Source organism: Pseudophryne corroboree, chromosome 1, assembly GCF_028390025.1.
Source record: "Pseudophryne corroboree isolate aPseCor3 chromosome 1, aPseCor3.hap2, whole genome shotgun sequence".
NCBI lineage: Eukaryota > Metazoa > Chordata > Amphibia > Anura > Myobatrachidae > Pseudophryne > Pseudophryne corroboree.
The window spans coordinates 650,202,778-650,227,847 of NC_086444.1; positions in this window are offsets into that span (position 1 = coordinate 650,202,778).

A 25,070-nucleotide genomic window follows, 5' to 3' on the forward strand; every position below is an offset into this window, starting at 1 on the left:
ACATTTTACAATCAGAGGAAGGGGGTAGCGATGGGTTCTTCCTTTGCACCTAGCTATTCGAACCTTTTTGTGGCTAGGTGGGAGGCGGAATCCATCTGGAATAACAAACCCTTCTTTTCTCATCTATTAATATGGAAAATATATATAGATGATCTTATTTTTATATGGAAGGGTCCCGAAACCATTCTAAAAGAGTTTCTATCTCATATGGAAAATAATAAATATGGTCTTGAATTTACATTTACAACAAGTAGAGAAATGGTTATATACCTAGATTTAGAAATATTCATTGAAGAAAATAAAATACACACTAGAACACATACCAAAAACAGTAAGTGGTAACAATATGCTTTCCCATAATAGTAACCATCATAATAATTGGATTAGAAACATTCCAGGTGGTCAGTTTAGGAGACTTCGGAGAAACTCTTCCAAACATGATATTTTTTTGGCTCAAAGTGATTCTTTAAAAAATAAATTTGTAGGAAAAGGCTATAATGAAAACATTTTACAACAAGAAATTACTAAAGTTGCAAATATAGATAGAAAAGATTTAGTACGTTATAAACCTAAACATATGGAAAATAACTGTGGTTTAGCCTTTATTACTCAATATAATAGTCAGCATCAAGCATTTGAAACAATTATAAATAAACATTGGCACATTCTACAACTTGATAATAAATTAAAACCTTTTATTAAGGACAAACCGCAAATAATATATAAAAAGGCACAAAATTTAAAACAGAGTTTAGTAAGGAGTTACATATCACCTAAAAGTGCTAAATCGAAGGAAAATCAGGGCAATTTCTATTGTTTAAAATGTGTTGCATGTAAAACAACAAAACAAACATCAGTACAGCCTGTAAAAACATTTAAGTCAGAACTACAAAAAGATAATTTAATGTGAAAAGTAGAATCACTTGTGACACCGAGAGAATAATATATATGTTGGAGTGTCCCTGTGGACATCAATATATTGGACTGACTAAGAGGAAACTAAGGATTCGTATATCTGAGCATATATTAAATATTAAAAAAGGCTTGGAAACTCATAGTGTGTCTAAGCATTTTTTAGATTGCCATAATAAAGATGCATCAAACCTGAAATTTATGGGTATACAAAGGGTGGAAGATAATTGGAGAGGAGGTGACATATCACAAACTTTAAAACAGACTGAAACAAAATGGATTTATCTTATGGATACGTTAACACCTAAGGGGTTAAATATTGATATAGAACTAAATGCTTTTTTATAAATTAATATAAGTAAACAGCATATTTTAACTTATACATATTACATTATTAGAATTGCGCAAAACTATATAAATATCAAAGGAAAAATAAAAAAACATCATGGACAGACTTCTTTGTTCCTAATACAAAATTAGGACACATGGCAACCGCCGTTTTTAACTGTGAACTTCCATTTTTTCAATAAAGATTTTAACCTATAAAAAGGGATTGAGGATATCCACCATTTATCCTATATGAAGGGCTTATGCCTGAAACGCGTTGGGTTTATGCTTTAAGGACCTAATGCTGTGCACTAAACTGCAACACTAAACGTGACACAGACGGGAAACCAGCCAGCCGTCAGCCGCTAATCACAGCCGCCAGCCGTCAGCCACTAATTATAGCCGTCAGCCGCTAATACAGTTCAACAGTGGAGAGCGGGCACCGTATTTTTCATCAAGCTACAGGTGCCGTAATCATCGTTCTGCAAGAACACAGGAGCAAGGAATTCCACCACACGCTGGTGTGGAAGCTCTGCTTTTACTAAAACGGACTGACAGGTATTTAGAGAGGGTTAGACAGGAATCATATTAATCCGTATCTTTTGGCTTCATTGGAACCCGATCCTTAAAAAGTCCTAAAAGGGCTGTAAACATTTTATTAACTTTTTATTTTTCCACAGGTTTTGAGCATATACTCATATAAACATATCAAGCGCTCATTGCTTCTATTCCACATTATACAATTTTTAATAGAGCTGCTCTTAAATCCCATTTTAGCGCAATTACGTATTTTATGCATATATTCTGGAGAGTAACTATCTCCTTACAGCAGCAGCTTTACTGAGACGCAAACCATAGCAGCACCTGCAATATCTACTTAGTAGATAACGGTCTGCAATAGTACCAGAAAGGTCTGGATCACACATAGCACTCATGGGCACACTTAGACTATCCTCAGGGATTTGTGATATTTCTGAACACAGTTTGTTCTAATGCCTTAGTGGGTTTTTTTTCAGCACTGATTTTACGGAATTCATTTTTTCGACACCTCTCCTACACTCACTGAGTGAGAAGGGCTTGCATCATCATGAGAGGCAGAAGATGTCTCACTAACATGCAAAATCACAATCACCACTCATAAATATAGGCTAAGGCCCGGTTCTTTTCCTCGTCACTGTATGTGGTGAATGGCATGTTGGCAATTTTATGTTTTTCTGCAGTAAAAATTAGAGGGTTTTTTTGTTCTGATTTTTTTTAAATATTGGTTGTTTGATCTCAGATGCCCTGATTTAAACCCTCTATGCCAGTGGTTCCCAATTTTTTTTTGAATCACAGTGCCCTAGAGAATTAGAATTGTTTTTACAGCACCCCTAATTTTCTTATTGAGAAATTTGGAAAGAAATATTCAATTAAGTAGATTGTATTTATATGTCATCCTTAGTTTCAATTGTGTGGTGAAGGACAATATTTGCTTCTGTTTTTTCCACATGTTTTATGATTGGCGGCCACCAGCACCAGTTTTGCCTATTATACTGACCATAAATAATCTGAATTGGTCCTGGACCACCAATCCAAGGCACAGCTGCAAGTGTCCTGAGGCACCCCAGGGTGCCTAGGTACACAGTTTAAGAACCTCTGCTCTATGCCCTTGGGCATCGGCTTTAGTAGATAACGTTGAAGGACTAGTATTGCCATGACTGAACACAGCACAACCACATGAGTGGATGTGCACAACAGCCACTGGACCCAGCACAGCACGCCAGTGTGGACTGGACTTAATGTTAATGGGACCCAAATCACCATGGGAGGATTTTCTATAGAATATATAATCTGCAAGAACCCGATGCTGGAATTATGACAATTTGCCTCGATTTGGAATACAGGCAAAGCAGAAAATCCAAGCCGCTGCTTGGATTCACTTGGTTGCTGGAAGTTCGGGTGGGTTCAGTTTTCTGAAAACTGAGTCTGCTCATTTCTAGTTAATATATTGATGATATGCATAGTGCAAAAAATTTCTAGCACTGTTTCTTATTTTGTCAGATGAAAAGAAAGTACTTTAAGAAGGCATTTTCTCTATGTTCTCCTATCGTCTATCTCTGTAGCTTACTTTAGTGGTCAAATTCTTCCAGCTTTTAATTTGTTTTGCTACAGCATTAATAGGATAGACTTGCTTTCTTCAGTAATCAATGTCTGAGTATTTTACCTGACATTTCTTAAATACTTTGCTGAATACCTTTTAATTCTTGAACCATTACTAAAATCTTTCTAAGTAAAACATTTTTATTGTCTCCCACACCCCTCCTACAGTAAATAACTTATTTTTGTTTTTGAAACATTTGTACCTATAAAGTGTTTACTTGCAAGTATGCACGACTGAAAAAGATTTCAAAAATGTCTCATGTGACCTCAATCTGTTTTTGATTTATTTTTAAAAAACATACTATCCAATATTATAATCTTTAATGTGTATCATAGTAGCTCATTAGATTTTGCTTTTTAATATTCACGTTTGTGTCACTCCCTTACATAATGTTTTATTGAAAGACAAGTCAATTATTCATGTAATATATTATATTTTCTGTCTATGTATTGTAATGATAGTGTTCATTGTAACTCTGCCAAATCAACATTTCTCTAAAGATGCAGTACATACACAGAGAATATGGAAGAGCTCAAATCACTAGGCGCTAACAGATATATAACATAAATAAAATCGTATATACAATGCTTTCCTCTCAGCGGAGTTAATTTTCAGATGTTGTATTTATCATTCCTCCAGACGTCATCCAACAGTTTATTCAGGGTTATTAATGTAAAGTTTATGTAAAACCGAAAAAATGCAAAGATGTGTAGAACAGTCTAATGTCTTAATAGGTAGTATATCACAATTAAGATGTCAAATGGATGATGTTCATATAATGGGAGCATACCTAGACACACTTAAAAGTGATAACGTGCATATCAAGGTTTCTTTCATACAGCAACAAGCAGTGTCTTCAAAAACGTATACAAAAAGTGATGGATAGGTGTACCCCACTCGTTGTTGTGCAGAGGAGAAAGCATATAAAGTTATCTTTAACCTGTGTAGTGATTTCTTGGATAGATAAGCGTACCCCACTCACTGTAGTTTAGATCATGCAAAGCACATAAAGGCATCTTTGGTTTTAACCGTCACTGTAGGTGTTTCAAGGAAGATTTTCTCATGTGTTTGTTGGTTTTATAAATGTTGTCATGCACTTAGTTCCAGGATGCAGATATGGAAGGCATGTAAACAGAAAGAAATGTACCAATGTGTAGACCAATCTATTGGCTCAGGACACAATATAAAGCTTTGCAATAATTTAAATATAAATGGAATAATGGGTGATATAATAAGAGTATACCCTGACTCACACTTCAAAATGTGGTAGCAAGCATATTAAAGTTTCTTTCATACAGCAACCTGCAGAACCAACACCAGGCTGGCTGTCTAAACTGAGCAATCGGAGGAGAAGGGCCCTATTCAGAGAGGTGAACAAGAACCCGGTGGTCACTCTGTCAGACCTACAGCATTCCTCTGTGGAGAGAGGAGAACCTTCCAGAAGGACAACCATCTCTGCAGCAATCCACCAATCAGGCCTGTATAGTAGAGTTGCCAGATGGAAGCCACTCCTTAGTAAAAAGCACATGGTGCCACTCCTTAGTAAAAAGCAAAAGGCAGCCTGCTTGAAGTTCGCCAAAATGCACCTGAAGGACTCTCAGACCATGAGAAACAAAATTTTCTGGTCTGATGAGACAAAGATTGAACTATTTGGCATGAATGCCAGGCGTCATGTTTGGAGGAAACCAGTCCAATACCATCCCAGCAGTGAAGCGTGGTGGTGGCAGCATCATGCTGTGGGGAATTTTTTTCAGCAGCAGGAACTGGGAGACGAGTCAGGATAGAGGAAAAGATGAATGCAGCAATGTACAGAGACATCCTGGATAAAAACCTGCTCCAGAGTGCTCTTGACCTCAGACTGGGGCGATGGTTCATCTTTCAGTAGGACAACGACCCTAAGCACACAGCCAAGATATCAAAGGAGTGGCTTCAGGACAACTCTATGAATGTCCTTGAGTGGCCCAGCCAGAGCCCAGACTTGAATCTGATTGAACATCTCTTGAGAGATCTGAAAATGGCTTTGCACCAACACGTCCCATCCAACCTGATGGAGCTTGAGAGGTGCTGCAAAGAGGAATGGGCAAAACTGGCCAAAGATAGATGTGCCAAGTTTGTGTCATTGTATTCAAAAAGACATGAGGTGGGGGCGTAGTCTGGCAGCCATTCTGAACGGACGGGTGGCTCCTGAGCTCCGGGCTGTTAACCCTGTATTAACTCCCTTACAGGTGCAGCACGTCGCCAATCCGGCATTGCAGGGACCCTACTAGACCCTGTCACTCAAGAGGACCAGGAGGCGACTGGTTGCAGAGCTGGGAGAAGCTCTAGGCTTCTCTGCAGGTTGTGGCCTACCTCCCATATGGAAGCCAGGATCTCGTTTGTCTGTGCTGGCTGGAAATCTGGTGTAATGGAACCCGATCCCTGGGACAGCACTTGATCCTCCTGCTGCATAGCGGTACTTGAAGTGGCCATCACTGCCCTGCCAGCTGCGCTGCTCTGCTTACTATGAGTCCTGTATTTGGTGGGGAGACACGTACCCTCTGGAGCTGAATGGCGCCCACAATTTTGGGACCTCTGATCCATGCTGTCGAGGCATTCTACAGGACACTGGAGGCTGCTGGCTGTTCTTAAAAACTGCATCTGGCGATAGTGGTGAGTGCCTCTGCTGTTGGTGATCCTGCCCTGATCTCATGCTGGGACTTTTTACCCCTTTTAACATATACTCTTGGGGGACAGTGTGAGTGGGAGTGGGTAATAGAAATCTGTGGGCTGAAGCCTGTGTTTATGCCTGGAACCCGGTCTGTGCCTGTACCCATGGAAATGCTCAGTCCCTGAGCCCAATTGCTTCCCAGATTTATGTACTGGGGGTAATTCTGAGTTGATCGCAGCAGGAACTTTGTTAGCAGTTGGGCAAAACCATGTGCACTGCAGGGGTGGCAGATATAACATGTGCAGAGAGAGTTAGATTTGGGTGTGGTGTGTTCAATCTGCAATCTAAATTGCAGTGTAAAAATAAAACAGCCAGTATTTACCCTGCACAGAAACAAAATAACCCCCCAAATCTAACTCTCTCTGCACATGTTATATCTGCCTCCCCTGCAGTGCACATGGTTTTGCCCAGCTGCTAACAAAGTTCCTGCTCCGATCAACTCAGAATTACCCCCATGTACTGTGTGATCTCCCATTAATGCAGAACAACTGTTTTACGGTAGCTAACTGACGAAGGTGACTGTGGAGATGCACCCATATGACATGATATGTTATGTTATGTTGCTCTGTGACAACTTACTATCCTTACACAATGATTGCATGAAGTCTTACGCATGAAGTCTAAGATGTCCATGGCTTGATTATCACTCTCTCTGCAGGATCATGTCCCCCTAACCACCCAAATACTAGGGGGGAAGTAGGACGTTGACCACTCTTATGGATACCACTACCCAGGGCACTCTGTGATGCAGAAATACTTACAACCACACCTGCTGTTATAATCTTATCTTCCTGATAAAACTTTTCAATGCTGAAAAACAAGAAAGGGTAACAAAGACCCGTTGCTAAGTCTTCGGGTGAAAGTCACACTCAATCCAACTTTTTTCATTATCTTGCGTCTGACCCTGCAAGCCTCGCAGAAGACACAACTTCCTCTTCGGACTTATCCCAGTCTCCCATTCGCCACCTTGATGATATAAACTATAGGGGGAGGCGAAACAACCTGCAAGTTCAGAGTCTAACTGAGGATATTCAGGGCCCCATGGACGGACTGGCCATCTGGCACTTCTGGCACATACCAGAAGGGCCAATGGGCAGGTGGGCCGAACCGGTCACTCAGAGAGCCGGGAAGGCCACGTGCACCCTTCGGCTCTCTGGTTCCATGGTCTCCATGGAAATGGGGGCGTGCCACAAGTCCATGCCCCCAGACTTGCGGCGCACCCCCAGCAACTGTCGCCATGTTAATGGGGGCGTGCCATGAGTCCACGCCCCCATGACTCACAGCACGCCCCCATATGTCGTGCGGCGCACCCCCTGTGACATGTGCGTGCCCCCAGTGACACGCGCATGCGTTCACAGATGCCATGGCTGATGTAAGGCCCCAGTCTGTTGCTGTAGGGCCCCGGCATTATGGAAGCTCTAACGAAAATCTTTAATGAGATAATCGAAGCAGATGCTGATAATATTATCCTCTTTTACCATGCACATCGTGCTTTACGCCCGCGAGGCTTACCATCAGTGGCACGAGGAAAAACTCAACAAGGCTCACAAGTTGGATGACGTTGAGTTCGGTGGTGGGAAAATCCATATCTTCCCTGACCTATCTTGGAGCACACTCCAGCAAAGACGTTTACTTAAACATCTCATGGACTCCTTAAAACAAAAAAGCATCTGATTCAGTTGGGGCTTCCCGCTCAGTATTCAGGCCTCACATGAAGGTGATCCTGACGATTTGGATTCCTTTTGCTCCAGTCTCGACATTGCCAAGCAACATCTTGCCGATTGGGTTCAACTGTCATCTCGTCTGGACCCTCCTCGCCCTCCAGCTCAGCATGTGCATTGGCAAATGGTGGGAGAACAAAGAAAGGACACTTCATTTCCTAGATTTTCTCGCTTGAAAGCTGTGACTTGTTTATATGACGGCTTCCCTCATGGCCCCCCGACGTGAGGGTTTGTTAAGTATTTTCTTCAATGCTTTTTGTCAATACTATTTGTTTAAACCATTATGTTCTTGGTTGTTTCCGTCCTATGTGGATCTTAGCAGGATGATAGAACCTGTGTTCTTTCCTCTTCCAGATATATTGACATAATAGGGCCGGGCCTCCTATTAATGGCTTTCGGAGTTACCCTATCAGGATGGTTGCTCATCAAGCCAGTGGGATGAAGACCTGTCAAATGTCATCCTCACTGCCTTTGCTTATGTTATCCGATATATATGCTTAATGTTGGGAGTTCTTCCCCCTCATTCATATTTTATATTTTAGTGAGATCTAACATGATGTGCCTTGGAGCACATACCTTTAGTTACAGCAGACCTGTGGTTAACTTTAAGTGGAAATCTCCTTAAGGATATGGTTATGACCCTTAGGTTACTTGCACTGAAATGTGTATTTCTTTTATGTTTTTTCTTATGAGCAATTTATTGGGCTTCTATATTGCAAACAACAGATTCCTGTTTTGCCTTAGTGTATACATTTACCCAGTTAGTGGTTGCATCCTTTTTACCCCAGTTGGGTGTAACCACATATTTCTTGGACCATGAAATTCCGTAGTGTTCTCATTTGGTCCAACAGTGGTTTCAGACTTCACTTATTGATTACTCGATGTTTATCTTTATTGCTATTTGTTGTACTTTTTTTCCTTTTGTTTCTTCTTTTTTTGGGTTCTCTCCCGTTCTTTTCCTATCCTCTTACTCTACCTTTCTCATACCCTTTCCTACCTTCCCTTCACGTAAATTATCTGACTTTTCACTCCCTTGGTGTGGAAATACTATGTAGGGCACATTTATCACCCAAATTAAGTCGATATGGCTAAGGTAGGTCACACTGATATCAAGCTGTGCTCCTTCAATGTTATGGGGCTCAATATCTCCGAAAAAAGATTCACATTACTGAGGGAACTTAGATCCCAGAAGATAGGTGTTGCGTTTGTGCAGGAAACACATTTTAAACTTCATTCTTCCCCCAAGCTGGACAATTATTATTTCCCCCAAGCTTTTCATAAGGATAATACTTCAGGCAAATCATTAGGAGTTGCTATTTTGCTTTCCCAAAGGTTGCCACGTCTAGATGTATATCGCACCATGTCTTAGAAGAAGGGAGATGCCAGGTCCTTAAATGTAAAATTTTTACTTAAATATACACCTTTGTTAATGTGTATTTCCCTAATAGCAAACAGCGCCAATTTTTTATAAAAATTTTACGTCTTTTTGAGCCACTGAGAGAGGGGTGTCTAATTATAGGGGGCGATTTTAACTGGTCCTTAGATCCTATGCTAGACTGCTCCTCTGTTCCTCGCAACCCTAATATGTGTGACCATCACAGAATTAAACAATTCCTCCATGAGCATCAACTAGTTGATCTCTGGAGAATTCACCACTCCTCAGTAAAGGATTATACTTATTATCCAGTCCCTCATTCCGTCTATTCTCAAATAGATTATTTCCTTGTAGACCATTGGTTTTTGCAACACCTTTCTCATAGTGAGATTGGTCAGATAACATGGTCTGATCATGCCCCAGTTTGTGCCAATGTTTGTATTCACCCTTCGCCCCCTTGCCAATGGAATTGGGGCTTTAATGAGCTCTTTCTCTCTGATCCTAGATTTAAAGGAGAAGTAGCCTCAGCCATGGTGTGTGTGTTAAATGATCTTCTGATGGCAAGAGACAGAGGTGACTGTTCAATATTAATCCTTCTGGATCTCTCGGCAGCATTTGATACCGTGGACCATGGGCTTTTGATTGAGCGACTGATACATTTCTGTGGTCTGGATGGCTCAGTTCTAAGCTGGTTCAAATAATTTCTCACAGGCATGTCACAGAGAGTATCGTCTGGTTTATACTCATCACCATCAGTGCCATTGCCATGTGGTGTCCCACAAGGTTCTATACTATCCCCCATGCTTTTTGCAGTATACATGCTCCCATTGGGCGAAATAATCAGGCACCATGGCCTGGTCTACCACTGCTATGCAGATGATACACAACTGTACTTGTCCTTTGCTCCGGGCACCCAATAGCAACCCTCAATGGCTGTCTAGCTGAGCTACAGGAGTGGATGTGTGCCAGTTGGCTGCGACTGAAGATAAAACAGAGGTCCTTATGATAAGACTGCAACATCAAAGGACAAGACTGTAGCATAGCCAACCAACTGGACTTACACTCGGGGATTCAGAATTACAGACCAATGATCGTGTGCGGATTCTTGGCATTGTCCTTGATGGTGGCTTGACACTTAAACATCAGATATCAGCCACAATCAAATCCTCATTCTTTCACCTGAGGAACGTAGCCAGAATCAAGCACTTAATTCCCTCAGATGATCTGCCAAAAGTCATACATGCATTTGTATCATCTCGATTAGACTACTGCAATGCCCTCTACCTTGGTCTTCCAGCAAAAGAATTGCAACGCTTACAGCTGGTGCAAAACACAGCTGCCAGGCTGTTTACCAACCAGCCCCGTTCTAGCCACATAACACCCATCCTCTACTCCTTTCACTGGCTGCCTGTAAGATGGCGAATCATCTTCAAGATTGGCTTACTGAGTTTCAAAGCATTACATGACCAGGGCCCAAGGTACCTGAAGCAGCTTCTGACCCCATACTGCCCCACTCGATTACTGTGATCTGCAGATGAAGGACTTTTAGCATTACCTAGAATCTCCCGTAATTCATCTGGGGACGAGCTTTTAGTCATGCGGCTCCGACTCTATGGAACTCACTTCCCCGCACAGTGCGAGAGGCCCCAACTATAGAATCCTCCAAAAGTAGACTCAAGACTTTCCTGTTTACTCATGCATTCCCATAAATGTCCCTTTAGTATCTCCATGCTTCTGTATTTTATGAAAAAGCTGTTCTGTACTTCATTATTTTCTGTACTATATTATGCTATGTATCTGTTAAGCGCCTTGAGTCCTATTGGAGAAAGAGCGCTATATAAATAAAATTATTATTATTATTATTATTATTATTATTATTATTATTATTATTTCTGACTATATTTCTTTAAATGATAATAATATGACATCTCCAGTTACGGTATGGGAAGCACGTAAGTGCGTGTTAAGGGGAAAATACATACAATTAGGTTCTCAGATGAAGAGGGAGAGAGAGACCCAAAATGCTCAGATCCTTGACCAAATTAAAGCTCTTGAATTGTCCCATAAATCAACGCTTTCGGAGGATGTCTTACGAAAGCTAACTGAAGCTAGATCGGCACTTCATAAGATCACTCAGGATAAAACCAAGCTTGAAATGCATAAATGCAAACACAAATATTATTTATGGGGTAATAAGCCCTGCACAATGTTGGCCAGGGCATTGAGGGCCCAGAGGGTACAGTCCTATGGGGGTAATTCCAGGTTGAATGCAGCAGGAATTTTGTTAGCAGTTGGGCAAAACCATGTGCACTGCAGGGGAGGCAGATTTAACATGTGCATAGAGAGTTAGATTTGGGTGTGGTGTGTTCAATCTGCAATCTAATTTGCAGTGTAAAAATAAAGCAGCCAGTATTTACCCTGCACAGAAATAAAATAACCCACCCAAATCTAACTCTTTCTGCACATGTTATATCTGCCTCCCCTGCAGTGCACATGGTTTTGCCCAACTGCTAACAAAAATCCTGCTGCGATCAACTTGGAATTACACCCTATGTTCAATGTGTAAATGACTCTGTGGGGAATCGAGCACATACGTTCTCACAGATTGCTAAAGCTTTCAAAAATTATTATACTGATCTTTATAATTTGAGGAAAGATCAATTTTCCTGAGATCAACCCTCATAGACAAGCAGAGATTACCTTAAAATCTAGTTGAGTTTCCTCGAATTGCGGAAGACTTGTCTTTTTTAGAGCAATCTTTCACTATTGAGGAACTAGAGGCAGCTCTTTCGAACCCACCCACTAGGAAAAGCCCGGCCCCGATGGTTTTCCAATAAGTTATTACAAAACCTTTCGTATCTCTCTTATGCCTCTTTTTCTGAAAGCATGTAATGCAATTTCTGACGATGTGGTCTTTTCACCTCAGAGTCTTGAAGCCCATATCTCAATATTGTAATCCCAAAAGACAGTAAAGACCCAGCCCAGTGCTCGAGCTATTGGGCCTAATTCAGACCTGATCGTAGATGTGCTAATTTTAGCACACATACGATCAGTCATACAGACATGCGAGGGGAAGTCCACCACAGGCCTAGTCTGTTCCGCTTGTCAGGCAAGACCTCCGTCGCACAAGTACAAAAGCATTGCACAGCGGCGATCCCTTTTCACTTTATGAGTAGCTCCCTGCCAGCACAACTCCTGCGCGCAGGCAGGTGTTACTTGTTGCTGTGAGGGTCACAGTGGCTGCGTGCGATGTCACGCAGCCGCTACGGCGCGTCAACCCAACGGTCACGCCAAATGATGCCGGCCCACCCCCTCCCTCCCAGCGACTGCCTTTGAGAGGTGATCGCATGGCTGAGACAGCCGTCGGCTCTCGGACATGCGCCGGCGCACTGCGGCACCGGTGTATGCACAGTTCAGACCCGATAGGCTGCTGTGCGAAAACGCACAGCAGCGATCATGTCTGAATTTGGCCCATAGACCGATCTCCCTCCTGAATACAGATTTAAAAAAATTCACAAAATTACTTGCTAATCATCTGGGGTCTCTCCTTAATTCTTTGGTATATGGGGACCAGGTGGGGTTTGTCACTGGCAGGGAAGCTTAAGATAACACAACAAAAATAATTGATCTAATCCATCTTGCCAGACTTGGTGGATCCCCAGTGGTCCTCCTGTCCACAGACGCAGAGAAGGCCTTTGACAGAATAGATTGGCATTTCAAGGAGTTCCTACTTGGACACATGGGCTTGGGCCCACGCTGTCTTCGCGTATTCTTACCCTATACTGCACTCCCTCTGCCCAAGTTCGCATTAATGGGGCACTCTCAGATGCTTTTCCCATTCAGAATGGTACCCGCCAAGGCTGTCCGCTATCTCCATTGATTTTTGTATTGTGTATGGAGGCATTGGCGCGTGCGAATTGAGTGAATGTTGACATTAAAGGCATACTTGTAGGAAATTATGAACATAAATTAGCATTATTTGCTGACGATCTCCTGGCCTCTATATCCAACCTGACCACATCTCTACCTGCCCTAATGATGGAATTTCAGAAATTTGCGTTCTTATCCAACAATAAAATAAATTTTACAAAATCAGTTGCCTTAAATGTTTCAGCATCAGATCGAGTTATAGAGGGGCTCAAGCGAACCTTCCCATTCCATTGGCACCCATCTCATATTAAGTTCTTAGGGGTAACTTTGTCCAAAGATAACTCCAACCTTTTCCAGCTCAACTTTCCCCCATTAATATCAAAAGTTAAAACTGATTTTCAGAAGTGGTCCACTTTGAGATGTTCCTGGCTAGCTAGGATAAATACAATAAAAATGAATATCTTACCCAAAGTTCTTTATTTATTTCAAGCGCTTCCAATTGCTATAACCCCCTCCTTTTTCAGGGAACTCCAAGGCCAGGTAGGCCGATTTGTCTGGAGCAATGGGAGGGCAAGGCTGGCATAGAAATTACTTGTTCAGAGTCGCACAAAGGGTGGTCTTCGACTCCCACACTTTCCAGGTAACTACCACTCAATCCATCTTGCTAGAATAGTGGAAATGTCTAGACACTTGGCGACCAAGCGATGACTGGTAATTGAAGGACATTCAGTTAATTACTTCCCTCTTGTCATCCCATGGCTCCAACAAATCCCTACCTTTCACCATCCGACATTAGACCCTACTTTTAAGTGTTGGAAGAGGCTAAGATCTCTCTCCTACTTTGCTAAAGATATTTTGCTGAATCCAGAATTTATACCTGGTCTAAACATACAGACCAATTCAGGATGGGCCCTTGCAAATATATCTCACCTAGGCCAATTGGTTAAAAAAACTGGGCTACGCTCTTTTACAGAACTCTGTGACGCCTTTGGTCTCCCGTCATCCTCTTTTTGGTTCTACCTCCAGATTAGACACTACATCTCCTCATTACCAACCCATTAAGGGGGATGGGATCCGACTCCCTTTGAATATTTACTTCACAAGACTCACTGAGACATTTGATATCCATTTTATACCAAATATCTCTGACTGGCTTTACCGATCCAATGCCGAGCTACATCTCTGCATGGCACAAGGAACTGACTGGTGGTTTGACGGATGACCAATGGCTCCAGATCTTTTACTATACTTTTGCGAATTCCTCCTCCGTGCAGGTTTTGGAAACTCAATGTAAGATCTTATCTCGATGGTATAGATGTTCAACAATTCTTCACCAGATGAACCCGAATCTTTCCAGTTTATGCTTGAGATGCGGCCAATCTCGAGGTACCCCCTTACATACTGTATTTGGTAGCTTTGTCCAGTGCTATCCAATTTCTGGTGACAGATTCATTCCCTCTCTGAAAAGATCACCAGCCTCCAACTTCCAACTACACCTGAATTCTGGCTTTTTAATTTAATGACCATACCCATTTTGCAATTTAAAAAATCATTGCTTCGACACCTAATGAATGCAGCTAGAGCAGTTATACATTGTTTTTGGAGTTCCACCGTCTGCCCTCCCCTCTCTCAGTGGGTTCGAAGAATTGATTTTTACATGTCTTTGGAGGATCTTCCGTCCTCCTTAAACTTAACTTTCTCCTCCTTTACAGCAAAGAATCGTCTGAGTATTCAGCCCACCTACTACCCAATATAAGTACCACACCCGAGTGATCTTGAAGATAATCTCACCCCTTCCCTTCCCTCTTCTTCCCTACTATCTCTTTCTTACTTCATATCTTTCTTTCTCACATCTGAATCTAGTCGGACCAATTTATTTTGTTTTACTCCACACCCTGTTTTTTTTTCTTTCTGTCTTTCATTTATGTTTATGTATATATGGATATTTGATATTTGGTCATGCTATACCAATGGGTGTGGATCATTAGATCGACAGTGTCTAGGTCGACAATGTTTAGGTCAGCCACTATAGGTCGACAGTCACTAGGTCGACAGGGTTTGAAGGTCGACAGGGTTTCTAGGTCGACATGTTCTAGGTCGACAGATCAAAAGGTCAACATAAGATTTTCATGGGTTTTTTGAGTCGTTTTCTCCGTACAGTGACCCGGAAGCCCAATTAGTGCACCATGTCCCTTCGCTCGCCATGCTTCGGGCAAGGTGCCTCACTGCGCTCGCCACAGGTTACTATTCCCAATCATAGTCCGCTTGGATTGTTAAGTATGAAAAAGTTCAAAAAAATAAAAGAAGTGAAAAACTCTTGTCAACCTTTTGACCTGTCGACCTAGAACATGTCGACCTAGAAACCCTGTCGACCTTGAAAATAAGTCAACCTAGTGACTGTCGACCTATAGTGGTCGACCTAAACATTGTCGACCTAGGCACTGTCGATCTTCAGACCGGATCCCATACCAATTTTACTACTTGACTTGAATTGTATTATGACAATTGTTTGTACTGCTCGAAAATATTATTTGTTTGACCTGGAAAAATCTTAATAAAAACAGATTGCACAAAAAGACTTGAGGCTGTAATTGCTGTCAAAGGTGCATCAACAAAGTATTGAGCAAAGGCTGTGAATACTTATGTACATGTGATTTCTTAGTTTCTTATTTTTAATAAATTTGCAAAAATCTCAATGTCTTTGTGGGGTATTGTGTGTAGAATTTTAGGTAAAAAATTAATTCATTCCATTTTGGAATAAGGCTGTAACCTAACAAAATGTGGAAAAAGTGAAGCGCTGTGAATACTTTCCATGCAATATAATAATTCATGAGAATTCACAATGTTCAAAACACGATATCTATAGTAGGATTGTGAAAAATGTTGAAGCTGGAGATTAATATGGCACATACTCCATATTATTTCCTTCAGGGAGGCTTCAATACCTTTCCAAGATGGCGTCACATGCCAGGCACCAGATGGTGTCACATGCGCGGCACCATTTTGTCACTGTGTTAGAGGGCCACAGTGGGAGAGGGATGTCTTCTACTTAGTCCCTCAGAGACCCTGCAATTACCATTGATCCACTCTGTTAAAGATGATGGTACAAATTGCATCTTGCACCACTACAGGCATACAATCACCGGCTGACGACCTGTATGCTCCACTCCATGCAACAAGTCCGTGTATGCATAATTATGACTATGGCTGTACATTCACATTGCTACTAACTAAACCACCCCACTGGTTAAGTGCTGGGCTTTCCTTGTCTCAGGGCATCCACTGGTGTGTACCTACATTCTGCCATACCATCACCACCTGTACACACATATTCCAACAAAACAACATTTTCATTAGCACTAAATGGGGCTTACCTAGTTCACTGATGTGCTACAAACACATGGCTTTTACTAGCTCTCTCCATGGAATGCTATCCAACTTTAGATACTTACAGTATACCATGGTATGAGGGATTTGCATTTCTTGCGCAAAGTATTCCTCCATCCAGACTGTTCACCAATTCATGTACCACAACTTTCCAGGTATTTTTGTCTGCTGCATTCCTGTGCATTCAGCTACAGTAATTACAGAGTTTTCACCTGTCTCATCAAGTTGGAGGTTTTAACACTGCATTATAGGCTTAGGTGCACATGAAGAGGTTTGAGAACAATTATTCTGTGAACGTGGATCTGCAACAGATGCTTCCAAGTGTGGTGGATATTTATTTTATTATCCAAATATATTGTGGTCCCTCAACCTCATAGATATTAGATAAAAACAAAAATATGATCTCTCACTTTACTAGAAAAGATGAATGTGACCTTTGTTGCAGCAGAGAAATATGTTACATAAAATGGTTATAGGGCTGGTATCTTAAGGATGATACATGCCTTCAGGATTTAGCAGGTCCTGAAGTCCCTAGATACAGTAGTTACTGCTGAGGAGCATTGCTGGTAAATTACAGGAGGCAGTACTGTATGTATAAAATAATGGCAAGGGATTTTTGGAATTCAGCAGGAAATCCTCAGTACTACAAATTCAAATTATGGTGTATGACAAATGTTACAGGGGTGATCTTGCATATAATCTCAGTTTCCCTGTTAATTTTGCAGTCTGCATGTCAGTTTTTATCTGATCATGATGATGTGCAGACAGGCAGCTCTGTTTATCAACCTGGCTAATTGACATGTCTTCCCCCTTGCTGTTCTGTCTTGTCAGAGCATCTATATTTTTCTCTCCAGCCATTTTGCCTTGGGCAATTTCATCTTGTATTTTGGATTCATTGACTATAATTCATCCGCCAATTATTCTGTGTTCAGAGTATTCCAGCACTGTCACACTTGCTTATATTTGTAATGACATCTTCATCCAAGTATGCATTTCCGTGCAGATACTTGTGAGTATGCAATGAAGATGTGCTAAATGACAGTAGTCCATAAGTAAGAATAAATGTAATAATAAATATATAGTCATGACATCCACATAACATTAATTTTGCATTGTGGTAATATTTTCAGAATTAAAATGACATAGCAAATGTTAAATTAATATGTCATGTACATGCACACTAAAATTCACTCATATATATTTCAGTGTATCTTGGAGAGATGTTAGTTGTGTACAGCAGAGGCGTAACTAGGGTTGACAGTGCCCAGGGAAAATGAAAAAAGGGTGCCCTATGAAAACTTCACAATTCTAACATTGTAAAGGGAATAGGACTGGAATGATCAACATGGAAGTGGAAAGTGCAAGTGAAAAGTCTAGACTTTCCAATTGCACTTTCCACTTCCTCAGATCTTAGAAGTATCTTAAACAAACCCACATGACACTCAAGATTTCCTCAGGTGTCTTCATATACAGTACTACTCAGAACAAACCACATACCACACAAATCCCCACTTCATGTAACACAGGCCTCCCCAAATGTAACACAGGCCTTCCCACATGTAACAGGGTATGGTATGGCAGCGGCCGGGCTGCCGGCGACAAGCATACCGGCGCCGGAAGCCCGACCGCCGGCATACCAACAGCGTGGCAAGCGCAAATGAGCCCCTTGCGGGCTTGCTGCACTCCCTACGCTGCAGGCACGGTGGCGCACTACACGTGCCACGCTATTTATTCTCCCTCCAGGGGGGTTGTGGACCCCCATGAGGGAGAAAAACTGTCATTATGCCAGCTGTCGGGATTCCGGCGCCGGTATACTGTGCGTCAGGATCCCGACAGTCGGCAACCTGAAGACTACCCCATGTAACACAGGTCTCCCCACATGTAACTAAAACCTTCCCACATGTAAGGTAGGCCACTAATACCCCTTTCACATCACAAATGCCGGGTCCCACCCGGGAATTGGAAATGGGTCCTTCCTGGGTGGGACCCGGCATTGGACCCTAACAGCTAGCTCCTCGACCTGGAAATATGCCGGGTCAGGCTGCCATAGCGATGGGGGTGGATCGGCATCAGGGGCGGAGGCGGCACTGAGAGATGAGCTCATCTCCACGCCGCCCCTCCTTAAGTAGTGAACGTGTCCCGGGTCGCATTAACTCGGCAACCCATTCACACTGCCCCTCACCCGGTATTCAACCCAGGAAAACCCATCTTATAACCCGGGTTGAATTACTAGGTCAGGCAACACGGAATTTCTGAAGGGACCCTTTCACACTGCACTGCGACTCGTGTTAACCCGGCAATATACCGGGTCGATACCGGGTTATTTGTGCGATGTCAAAGGGGTATTACTTTACTAACTTAATTTAATTAGGCTCATCCCAGGAATAAGTGCCCGCATATGCACTGATGGCAGCCCGGAAAATGCTAATGTTTGCTGCCCCATAGGCTGTGCACAAAAATCCACAAGTCTGGGGTGAGAAGAGGGCAAGCTGATGTACAGTTGGAATGTTTGGTGCCTGACCAATAATCAAGCTCAGTAATAATTATTATACTGTAACTCTATTGCTTGATTATTCAAGTTAAAATACTAATCAGACACCAAGAGGTACATTTCTTTCCATATTTCTCCGCCTCCTCCTTCCCCCATAGCATTTTCATTGCACCCTGAGCCCACAATCCCTATATTTCCCTCCCCATATGTCTAAATCTCCCCCCTATAGCAGTGTCATCAGCCCATTGAGCCCCCTTCCCCATAAGTCTCTATCTCCCCCTCTATAGCAGTGTCATCAGCACCCTAAGCTCCCACTGCCCAAATGTCTTTATCTCCCCCCCTATAGCAATGTCATCAGCTTCTGAGCTTCCTCCCCATATGTCTATATCTCCCCCCTATAGCAGTTTCATCAGCCCCGGCTCCTTATATGTCTCTTACCTTTATCATATTTACCGGACTCCTGTCTGTGTGGCTGGTTCAGGGTACTGCTGTAGCTCTGAGCTCTCTGCTTGACTTCTTCTGCAGCTGCCCAGCCTCAAACAGGAAATGAAAGTAAATACACTTCCTGTCTGTCTGAGGCTAAGCATCTGTTCTGTGGTGTGCTTCTGCAGCCTCCTGACATGTCCTCCTGGCTGGCTTGCATTAGTAAGATAGTAATCAGCAGAGCCTGGTGAAAGAAAATACTGTACCAAAAATGATAGGATGGGGTTGCTGTACAATGAGTCTCACTGCATGCTGCTACTGTATATAATAGAGAAATAGAGAGAGAGAGAGAGAGAGAGAGAGAGAGAGAGAGAGAGAGAGAGAGAGATACTATGGCACAGTGTGGACTACTGCAATAGTTAATTTTCCCCTTCTGTCTGCTTCTCCCACCTGTGATAGCTGCAGTGAAAGCCATTAGGACCCAGTGGACAACAGCTGGGAGAGTACTCTGAACCCACTTGTGGCCAAAGCGGAAAACAAACAGATGCTCAACCCAACAGTTTAAGTAGAGGACCGCACTATCTTTAAGGGGAAGCTGAGGTGATTGCTGTTGTGAGTGGTGTGGTGCTGCGGCTGGGTGCCCGGCGAGAGGGAGCTGCTGCCAGTTTAGCATGCTTGAGCTGTGCTGTGGAATTAGCAGGGAAATGCTGACAAGCTACAGCACTGCTGTGAGTGAAGTAGCAGCGGGCAGTGTAAGGAAGGTGACACATGTCTGCTGTTAGAGACCAGAACTTCCCTGCTGTGATTGCTGTGCCAGAAGCGTGGGTGGATGCAGTCAGTACTCCACTCACAAGACATTTGTGCTGTGTGCTTAGCATCATCCACACTACCGTTGTTACTTCCTTGCTACTCTGCTGCTTGTCAGGTGACGTGTGTCTGCAGTGTGTGTGAGCAGTAGGAAGCAGTGTGTGTGTGTGTGTGTGTGTGTGTGTGTGTGTGTGTGTGTGTGTGGTGGGGAGGGGTGATGAGGCAGTGAGCTGTGATGGGAGCAATGTAAGCAGTAGGGGGGCAGTAAGGGGTGGGGTAGCAGTTATGCGGGCCGTAAGGTGTGGTGGTGTAGTGAGCTGGGAGGAGGACCAGTCAGGTATGAGGGGGACTGTGTGAACTGTGGGGGGCAGTGAGGTTTGAGGATAGCAGTGTAAGCTGTGAAGGGGGAAGGGCAGTGAGATATGGAGGTAACTGGAACAAGCTATAAGAGTGGTAAGGAGAAGGCCATGGGGAGATAAGGAGGGAGGCTACAGTAGAGACATATAATTTTTTTGGAAGGGGGCATCCAATAATTCTATGCCTAGGGGCGACCTGACCCTTAAATCCTTACCCCTTTTCACAGCGCCGGATGGTCCCGGATCCTTGACATTCACACAGAATGCTTGAAGATGACATCATCTCAAAGAGCTCCTGAGCCTGCCAGTCAACAGCTTTTTAAGCATGACTTGGGTCTGCCTTTCACACTGCAGCCAAGCCATGTTGGACCCAGGAATAACCCTGGTTGTGACCTGGGTGCAGATCCAGGATGGACCTGGGATGCATGACCTTGGTCGACATTTCACACTGAGCCAGGACCCAGGTCACTCCAGCTTGTCCCGGTAATAACCTGGGTTCTCAGCTCACTATGAAAGATATAAGTATGTTTTTTTTCATGTTTGGCCAAAAATGTGTGCCCATCTACCACGTCAAGGTATAACCCCATCAGATGGGTCTCTAAAATCCCTAATACAAAAACAAAAACTTTCAGGTGTACCTGAAATATTTTCTGCAATGGAGGGGTAGGACGTGCAGGTTATAAATTTATAACATATGGAAATCAGTGTCTCTAGCCACATACTTTACCATAGGATAAAATAATGGAAAAGTCTAGCCCAGTAAAAGAAAGCCATTTTAGCGTACATTTTATTTTTTTCATAAATTTTAGGTACAGTATATTAACCTTCCTGAAGAAGTCTAAACATGTCTAAGAGAAAAAAATGGATACATACCGACTAGGGGTTTGCAAAATTGTGGGTTTTTTCCCCCTATTGATTTCTATGATTCATTTTTATAGCCTATTCAAGGGTTAGTTATGAAATCCAAGAGTCGGGATCCTGACAGCCAGATGGATCATGGGAGTATTTTAACCCTACCCATATCCCTAAACCACCCCTCCTGCAGCCTAACCCTAACCCCCCCTTCCCCCTCCCGCAACTTAGCCCTAACTTCTGCAACCCCTGCAGTCTAATTCTAACCCTCCCCTTAGTGCCCACAGGGCCAGCAAAAGGGGGGTCAAAGGGGACACCTGTACCAGGCCCCAAGGATCAGAGGGGCTACAAGACTTATCCAAATAGGGCAGCAAGCTGTAGGCCGTGTGGCCACAGCCTCAGAGTGACAGGAACCTTTCACACACAGTGACTGTGCAGTGTAAGTGTGCTCTCGCTCTTCTGTGTCCAGCTCTGTTACAGGCAGTTATGGGACATGGCAGCAGCTTTGCTGAACAAGATTGCCATGATGGGGGGGGGGGGGGGGGGGGTGATAGCCTCACGGTACCTGTGTATTGTTTAGGTCTGGATGCTGGGGAGTAATGCGCAGCTAAGTTTCTTTAGGTTAAGAATGGGTTGGTGAGGGGATACAGGGCTTTAGGATGGGGTGGCGGAGCTGGGAATGCAGCATGGAGTCATTGCAGAGAGACAGACTGTGGGGTGTGTGGGAGGAAGGAGAGATATACAGTACATATTTATATATTTGTATAAATATATATTTAGTTATTTTCCTTATATAGCACAGTAATCCTCTCTCTCTCTCTCTATGTATATATATATATATATATATATATACGTACTGTATGTATCTCTCTCTCTCTCTCTCTATATATATATATATATATATATATGTATATATATATACAGTACCAGTCAAAAGTTTGGACACACATTTTCATTCAATGGTTTTTATTTATTTTCATTATTTTCTACATTGTAGTTTAATACTGAAGACATCAAAACTATGAAAGAACACATATGGAATTATGTTGTAAACAAAAAAGTGTTAAACAAATCAAAATATGTTTTTATATTTTAGATTCCTCAAAGTAGCCCCCTTTTGCTTTGATGATAGCTTTGCACACTCTTGGCATTCTCTCAATCAGCTTCATGAGGTAGACTCCTGGAATGGTTTTCCAACAGTTTTGAAGGAATTCCCAGAGGTGCTGAGCTGTTGGATGCTTTCCCTTCACTCTGTGGACCAACTCATCCCAAACCATCTCAATTGGGATTAGGTCAGGTGATTGTGGAGGCCAGGTCATCTGACGCAGCAATCCATCACTTTCCTTCTTGGTCAAGTAGCCCTTAGTGTGGAAGTGCATATCGGGTCATTGTCTTGTTGAAAAAGAAATGATGGTCCCAGTAAGCGCAAACCAGATGGAATTGCATGGCGCTGCAGAATGCTGTGGTAGCCATGCTGGTTAAGTGTGCCTTGAATTTTAAATAAATCACCAACAATGTCACTGTCACGATCCTGACTGTAGTTTTCATATTTGGTGACTTACCTCTGCCATCTCTATCCTGGATCCTGCATCTTTCTGCTCACTGGGATAAACAGCTTGCCAATACCATGAATTTCCTGAGTCCTGAGTTCTCTGCCTGGAAGGTAATAGTTAACGAGCTCCACCTGTGGTGATCTTCTGTGTGAGTCTGAATTCAGCAATCTGAAGTTTAGGCCTAAAAGCCAGCATCCTCTGTTTGTTTGCAAGAAGTTCAGGCTTCAGCGTTCTCTCGGCCTGCTAGGCCTCACTCCACTTTACAGCCAAGTCTAGAGTACTCACATGACAGTGACTGTTCACCTGACCCAGAGCTGTCCAATCCTGTGCCAGCCTGAGACTCTCTGAATCACCTGACACTGCTCACCAATCACCAAGGACCAGGAAGTATAAGTCTGAAGACTGGAGTTGGAAACTCTGCCAGTTCCTCGCGTCACACACAGCTCTGTGTAAACTCTGTTCCTTTGCTACCCAGTTTGGATTACATTTGTGTTACCGTTGATATCCAGTATTTCTACAGTTCATCTTAAAGGCACAGTTGCAGTGTTTCTTCTTAAAGGCACAGTCACAGTATTCCACAGTCTCAACTTAAAGGCACAGTTGCAGTGTTTCATCTTAAAGGCACAGTCACAGTATTCCACAGTCTCAACTTAAAGGCACAGGAGCAGTGTTTCATCTTAAAGGCACAGTCGCAGTATTCCACAGTCTCAACTTAAAACCACAGCTGCAGTTTTCTACCATCACAGCTGCAGGGTTCTTCAGCCTCGTCCTAAAGTTACAGCCACAGTCATCGTTCTACTTTCAGTTGCGTTTCCAGTTATATCCGGTACCAGCCTGCATTACAGTTGCATCCCAGTCTCACCGGTAACCAGCCCGGTTATCAGTCTCACCAGTAACCAGTCCGTCTTACTATCTTGCCAGTAACCTTGAGTACATAAGCACCTACTCCTGTGACACTATGGGGGTAATTCCAAGTTGATCGCAGCAGGAATTCTGTTAGCAATTGGCCAAAACCATGTGCACTGCAGGGGAGGCAGATATAACATGTGCAGAGAGACTTAGATTTGGTGTGGTGTGTTCAATCTGCAATCTAATTTGCAGTGTAAAAATAAAGCAGCCAGTATTTACCCTGCACAGAAATAAAATAGCCCACCCAAATCTAACTCTCTCTGCAAATGTTATATCTGCCACACCTGCAGTGCACATGGTTTTGCCCAACTGCTAAAAATTTCCCGCTGCGATCAACTTGGAATTACCCCCCATATCCAGTACAGTCTCACCTATACATTCACCATCCTGCTATCAACACCGAGTCCCTGGTGATCCAGTGGTTAGGATATGGCTTCCTCTGCCGAGGCCCGGGTTCGATCCCCGGTCAGGGATTGTTCCTTCTTCTCACTGATTCCTACAGACCTGCCTCATACACACAAAGTCCTCCAGTCGCCAGCACGGACTTCACTGACACCGGGTTCACAAAAACCACAGTCATGACAGTCACCAGCAAAGTACCCCCACACCATCACACCTCCTCCTCCATGCTTTACAGTTGGAACCACACATGCAGAAACTATCTGCTCACCTTCTCTGCGTCTCACAAAGACACGCCGGTTGGAACCAAAAATCTAAAATTTGGCCTCATCAGACCAAAGTACAAATTTACACTGTTCTAATGTCCATTCCTTGTATTTCTTGGCCCAAACAATTCTCTTCTTCTTGTTGTTCATCCTCAGTAGTGGCTTCTTCGCAGCAATTTAACCATGAAGGCCTAATTCACGCAGTCTCCTCTGAACAGTGGATGTTGAGATTTGTCTGCTATTTGAACTCTGTGAAGAATTTATGTGGACTCTAATCTGAGGTGCTGTAAGTAGCGGTTTCTGAGGCTGGTAACTCTAATGAACTTATCCTTTGCAGCAAAGGTTACTCTTGGTCTTCCTTTCCTGGGGCAGTCCTCATGAGAGCCAGTTTCAACATAGCGTTTGATGGTTTTTGCAACTGCACTTCAGGATACATTCAAAGTTCTTGAAATTTTCCGTATCGACTGACCTTCATGTCTTAAAGTAATGATGGACTGTTGTTTCTCTTTGCTGAGTTGAGTGGTTTATGCCATAATATGGATTACAACAGTAGTCAAATAGGGGTGTCCACTGTG